The sequence below is a fragment of the Cyprinodon tularosa genome, unplaced genomic scaffold (genome assembly GCF_016077235.1).
Source record: "Cyprinodon tularosa strain WSP-4 unplaced genomic scaffold, ASM1607723v1 ctg198, whole genome shotgun sequence".
Classification (NCBI taxonomy): Eukaryota; Metazoa; Chordata; class Actinopteri; order Cyprinodontiformes; family Cyprinodontidae; genus Cyprinodon; species Cyprinodon tularosa.
This window is the reverse complement of record NW_024038724.1, coordinates 454,792-461,853: the sequence shown is the minus strand read 5'-3', so window position 1 is coordinate 461,853 and position 7,062 is coordinate 454,792.

The following is a 7,062-nucleotide window of genomic DNA, read 5'->3' as shown; positions in this document are numbered from 1 at the left end:
TACATTATGTTGGTGTGTGGCACACAAATAACACCCTTTAGATCCCATCTTTGCACTAAACCATAGTGCTTGCAGAATTATTCAGAGGGAATATTTGTTTTCCAGCAGGAAAAGGGAAATTGGTCAAAGTTGATTGAAAATGGATATGGCACAGGGAAGTCTGGGAAGAAAACGAAAGTTACGACTGTAACTACGGTTCTATTAATCCCGGATGACCGCCAGAGGCGGTGCTTAAAGCACGAATGATCACTCTTGCGCATGCACAGGTCGAGAATCTTATACCAACATAGTCACGTGTGACCCCCAGTGACACCGGTGTGCCTATATAGTCACGTGACAGCGACAGCTCAGTCCCTTAATCTTCTCGCGAAAACACGATGATTCCGAGGGACCAAGCGCTCTGGCGGTTCTCGTTCTATTTCATCCCTACTGACCGCCAGAGGCAGTGCTTAAAGCACGGATGACAATTACCAACAGAGTCCTGAGGAATCACACACAGAAACAACAACCCAAAACATGCCCACCTCACTGGGAAGATGGTGTGCGCTGGGACAGGATCCCCTGCATTGGGTGAGGGGTGGCCAAGTTAACCCTGTAAAACCTAGCAAAGGTATTCGGGGATGACTAAGAGGCTGCTGAGCAAATAGCTTCCAGAGTGAGACCAGTCATAGCGGCCCATGACACACTGACACCCCTGGTGGAATGGCACCGTACACCAGCGGGGGGTTGGAGGCCCCGCTGTTTAGAAAGGGCCTGCCCCTTGCGGGGCCCCGCGTAGCAAACAAACAGATTATCCGACTGACGGAGAGAAGCTGTGAGACTGACATATGCCTTCAGTGCCCGAACAGGGCAGAGAAGCTCATCAGGCCCATCTGTATCAAGGCGAGCAAGCTGGAGGGGCACAGCGTGGCTCGCGGATGAAGCCACTTTAGGAAGAAACGCCTCATCAGGCCAAAGAGTAACACCCGAACCAGCCTGACACCAGCGGCTAAAAGCCTTCCACTTATGGGCGTACACCAGACGCGTGGAAGGGGCCCTGGCATTAGTCATCGTGTGTCCAATGTCCCTGCCATACTCCGAGAAGGAAACGCCGGGCCCTGTAGTGGCCAGACCCAGAGTTGGAGGCGACTGGGATTGGGATGCAGGATCCACCCAGCTGTGACAGCAGGTCCTTCCTGCAGGGAAGAGGCATCGGAGAGCTGCAACAGAGCCTGTGCAGCATTGGAAACCAAGTCCTCCCTGGCCACCGGGGGGCCACCAGAAGGAGCTGATGCCCCTCCTGAAGGACCCTCAGGAGTATTGGGCCTATCAGGGGAAGTGGCGGGAAGGCATAGAGGAGTGCCCTCGGCCAGTCGTGCGACAGCGCATCCTGACCTAGGGGACTGGCACTGTCTGACAGGGAGAACCACAGCGGGCAATGTGTCGTCTCTCGGGAAGCGAATAAATCTACGGCTGCTCTCTCGAACCTCTCCCAAATAGTTTCCACTACATCCGGGTGGAGCCTCCACTCCCCTGGTGGTGGACGCCCCCGGGATAGGATGTCGGCAGGAACATTCTGCACCCCCGGGATGTGGGTCGCCTTCAGGCTGGCAAAAAGAGGGGCTGCCCAGGTCAAAAGCTTCCGGGTCAGCCTCAGTAGCGTCAAAGACCGTGTTCCCCCTTGATGGTTGATGTGAAAAACAACCAACGTGTTGTCTGACCGCACCAGGACATGAGGCAGGATCTTCAACCATCTGGCCTGCAGAGGACACAAGGCCGCAGCCGGGAGACCCGGTCGAGCAGAGAACGCCACCAGGGGTTCCCCAGTAGCAAGGCTACAAGAGAACTAGCCAAGCATGTTAGCAAAAGTAAAAAGCAAGCCTGAAAACGGCTGCTACAGTAACAAAAGCAAGCCCGGAAGCGGCTGCCACAGTAAACAAAAAAAGCAAGCCCGAAAGTGGCTGCTACAGTAAACAAAAAGCAAGCCCGAAAGCGGCTGCTACAGTAAACAAAAAGCAAGCCCGAAAGCGGCTGCTACAGTAAACAAAAAGCAAGCCCGAAAGCGGCTGCTACAGAAAACAGAAAAAGCAAGCCTGAAAGCGGCTGCCACAGAAAACAGAAAAAGCAAGCCCGAAAGCGGCTGCTACAGTAAACAAAAAAGCAAGCCCAAAAACGGCTGCTACGGTAAACAAAAAAGCAAGCCCGAAAACGGCTGCTACAGTAAACAAAAAAGCAAGCCCAAAAACGGCTGCTACGGTAAACAAAAAAGCAAGCCCGAAAACGGCTGCTACGGTAAACAAAAAAGCAAGCCCGAAAGCGGCTGCTACAGTAAAAAAAAAGCAAGCCCGAAAACGGCTGCTACAGTAAACAAAAAGCAAGCCCGAAAACGGCTGCTACAGTAAACAAAAAGCAAGCCCGAAAACCGCTGCTACAGTAAACAAAAAGGCAAGCCCAAAAACGGCTGCTACAGTAAACAAAAAGCAAGCCCGAAAACGGCTGCTACAGTAAACAAAAAGGCAAGCCCGAAAACGGCTGCTACAGTAAAAAAAAGCAAGCCCGAAAATGGCTGCTACAGTAAACAAAAAGGCAAGCCCGAAAACGGCTGCTACAGTAAAAAAAAGCAAGCCCGAAAATGGCTGCTACAGTAAACAAAAAGGCAAGCCCGAAAACGGCTGCTACAGTAAACAAAAAGGCAAGCCCGAAAATGGCTGCTACAGTAAACAAAAAGGCAAGCCCGAAAACGGCTGCTACAGTAAAAAAAAGCAAGCCCGAAAATGGCTGCTACAGTAAACAAAAAGGCAAGCCCGAAAACGGCTGCTACAGTAAAAAAAAGCAAGCCCGAAAATGGCTGCTACAGTAAACAAAAAGGCAAGCCCGAAAACGGCTGCTACAGTAAACAAAAAGGCAAGCCCGAAAACGGCTGCTACAGTAAAAAAAAGCAAGCCCGAAAATGGCTGCTACAGTAAACAAAAAGGCAAGCCCGAAAACGGCTGCTACAGTAAAAAAAAGCAAGCCCGAAAATGGCTGCTACAGTAAACAAAAAGGCAAGCCCGAAAACGGCTGCTACAGTAAACAAAAAGGCAAGCCCGAAAACGGCTGCTACAGTAAAAAAAAGCAAGCCCGAAAATGGCTGCTACAGTAAACAAAAAGCAAGCCCGAAAACGGCTGCTACAGTAAACAAAAAGGCAAGCCCGAAAACAGCTGCTACAGTAAAAAAAAGCAAGCCCGAAAATGGCTGCTACAGTAAACAAAAAGCAAGCCCGAAAATGGCTGCTACAGTAATTAACAAACTGGTCGGAGTCGGCTAACGCAGAGGCACCAGCAACAGGGAGTTGCGGTGAAAACGCGTCCCCGTTCGCCGTCGATAAGAGAAAAAAACTTACCAGACGAAGAAACCAAGTTGTATATAATGAAGAGCTTGCGCAGCCTCTAGAGGGCGAGATGAGCCTCGCAGCTCCGACCTAAGTCTCGAGGCTACCAGCGACAAGCAATCAGTGTCTTACCACCTGTTCAACCTGCATGCGAGAAGATGAAAAGGGACTGAGCTGTCGCTGTCACGTGACTATATAGGCACACCGGTGTCACCAGGGGTCATACGTGACTATGTTGGTATAAGATTCTCGACCTGTGCATGCGCAAGAGTGATCATTCGTGCTTTAAGCACCGCCTCTGGCGGTCAGTAGGGATGAAATAGAACCTTTCTGTCCCATTCCTTTTCCAGGCACTTTTTGTTTTTGGTTTGAGATACTTATTCATTAGAGTAATGAACCCGATGACATAAGATTCTGTCAGGATTCCAAGCTCCACGCCCTAACCACTAGGGCGCCACTTCACTCAATGGTACAATAGCTTTTTTCTTGTTTGTTTCTTCTTCTGCGGTTTGCCAGGTACACTGCTGTAAGGAGCACAAGCTTCAACATGCTAGCATACAAATACAGGTGCCATGCGGTTTGCCAGTACATTGCTGTAACAAGCTTCAGCATGCTAACATGCAAATACAGGTGCCAGGATTTTAACAACATGTGTCATGATATCGCAACACCAGAATAGCGGATGATTATATGCTTGGCAATATTTTTCCTCCATAGTATTTTTTTCCCATGTTTCTCTAGACGTGGCACAATGAATTCAAATGCCACACTTTTCCAGACTAGGAACCCTGTGAGAAGCAAACCATAAAAAGTGTTTAGAAACATTCCTTAATGTTGACTTTAACCTTGTGTTCGATGTGTGGCGGCCATATTGGATAAAGCACCTGAGGGAATCCTTGCATTTCTAACTGGGAACTTGGAAAATCGGACCACAGATAACAAGAAAACAAAATCTAATTCGAAGTTGAACCTAAACCGAAATTCTGCATTGGGGTCTCATGCAACCTTGTTCTGACTCTATAGTATAGACAGGTATTAGGCGGCAGGAACTTTAACTGCTTTACCATACGAAAGCACTGCAGAAAATATTTCCTCACATTCTAAATATGCAGTATGTATAAAAGCCTAATTTTCGAAATGAAACAACTGAGTTAAAGTAAAACCAACATTCAGCACTTTTGTAGAAAATGACAACTACTCTGGCTGATTCAGTGCATTTTGACAAGCAATATCCCGGCTCCTTCCTGAGCTGTAGCCTGATAGCCTCAAGGTCAAGCCTGTACAGCATGCTCTGCTGTTTCCTATATACACTACTTTCGGAGCAAAGTGTATTTTTTTCTTCTCCTTTGGTAAAATAAATCAACCATGTCTTTCTCTTGCCCTTAAGAAAAAAGGTTCTGCTGCCGTTAAGAGTTGAGCTATAATGTTTTGTACACAGAACAATGACACAATGATTAATACACACTTTAAATGGTGCGGCATAGACTTCAAGGAGCCAACGTTCAATTGTCAGGCTCTCTTTATATCTCGATGTGTCATGGAAGTAAATGAAAACTTTGTGAACTTAAAAAAATAAAACCATACATGATTATTTAGATCTGGGCTTATCAGAATCAGCTGTGCTGAAGCAGGTAAACCTCTAAAGCCTGCAGGAAGCGGGCTCTCCACGAACAACTTTGGGAAGCCCGGACTTAAATGGACACTGCCAGCATTTTTTTTTTGTGTGTGCTTAGTTTTGATAAAAAAATATTTAAAAAACAAAACAAAACAAAAAATTTAATTGATGTCCTACAAAATATAAGGATAAATATTTTAATCCACATTTTCAGAATAAATGAGAAACTAGTTAGAGCTGTAGACATGGTGAGATCATTCAGAGGTACCTCACGTTCTATATTATCAGTGCACCAATAGCACACAATGTTTTATATACACAGTTTTAATCGAATTCTTAGATAAACATCTTATATTAATCCTGATATATTGGATCATCGTGATTTATATCCATTATCTGTAATGAAAAATAAGCCCAGGCACACAGAGCTGCAGGATCCATTATTGGCCATAGGAGGTTGGTATAGTTTGTGTGGTGGATCTGGATCAAAATTTATACTAGGGCTGAAACAATAATCGGATAAATCATGATTAATTGATTATTGAAGTAATCATCAACTAATTTACTAATCAATTAATCTTCAACTGGAGTATAGAGAATCTAAAACATGTCTTTAGCTGACAGAGCAACTCACTTAGAGCAGTAATTATGTCAAAATTGTAAAAAAGTATATTATCATTTTGCTTTTAAAGATAAAAAAACAAAACATTTTCATCTATCAATATGCTTTATCCAGAACTCCTCCAGTGGAAAAGTTTTAGTTTCATCTGGTTTAATTCGTAAAAAAATCTTCTTCAAGGAAACTTAGGCTATCCGATTATTGATAGAAAAAAATCGAGTTGCAAAATAATCATTAGTTGCAGCCCTAATTTATACAGTCACCCTAAGGAACAAACATTCATTCGTTTGCATTTTCAGATAAAAAATCTGTACATTTTTACTCATTTTTAATGTGACATAGAAAAACAAAACAGAATGTGTATTGAAAAAAAACCCCAAAAATAAAACTGAAAGATAAAATACCTTGGTTTATAATGTCCTTAATGACCCATATCTTCTTCATACATTAATAACTGTCTTTCTTGTTTTGTTTTTTTTGTATTTATATTTTCAGTAACAACTAACAACTAAGTTCACTGTAAACTTTACCTTAAGCATTATATGAAATAAAATGCTAGGACAATTCTATAACGCCAGTGAAGCTTTTTCTTCCACTTGATCAGATTCACTTGAATCATGGGAACTCTAAAGCACTAAATGCTGATGCAGAATAAAAGGGGGCTTCATGAAAGGTTTCATATGTTTCTCTTCTGACAGACATGTGAGGTGTAAATCATTGAAATGATTTGTCATCATGTCCATTTTACCTCCCACACTCTGTTTCTTTAACAGGAGTGCATACAGTACAGTTTAAGGACCCTCAGTGTCTCATTTATTTAAGCCTTGTCTCCGTATGACAAAGATCAGGAACTCATCATGGGATTTAACCACAGGACGCCCGGCCTTGTGGGTTGTTTGTATGTTAATCCTCAATTTCCTTATCAACACCAGTCAGTACAGCCTGGTATATCCTTGAGCGCCAGAACAAACCTTTCTAAACAATCCACCATCCCATTCCTTCATTGATGTTTTGACTGGAACCCTTCTGCTTTGCTTGCTCCTGTTTTGACGTAAAAAAAACAATATCTGTTCGTTTAGCTACATTGATAATCCACCAGGCAGTCAACACAGCGAATCAAAGGTTAATGCTTTTATGGACTCACATTTAATGTCTGTGCAGGATTTACATTCTTTTAACCCTACATGGTATTGACGCGAGTTGATGCATGTTGATGCATTGCAGTTTTATTTAAGGCACCTCTGACAAGTCTTATAAAATGAACAATCAGAATCAGACATACTTTAATAATCCCAGTGGGAAATTACATTTGCACCTCCGGATACAAACATATATATATATATATATATATATATATATATATATATATATATATATATATATATATATATATATATATATATATATATATATATATATATATATATATATATATATATATATATATATATATATATATATATATATATATATATATA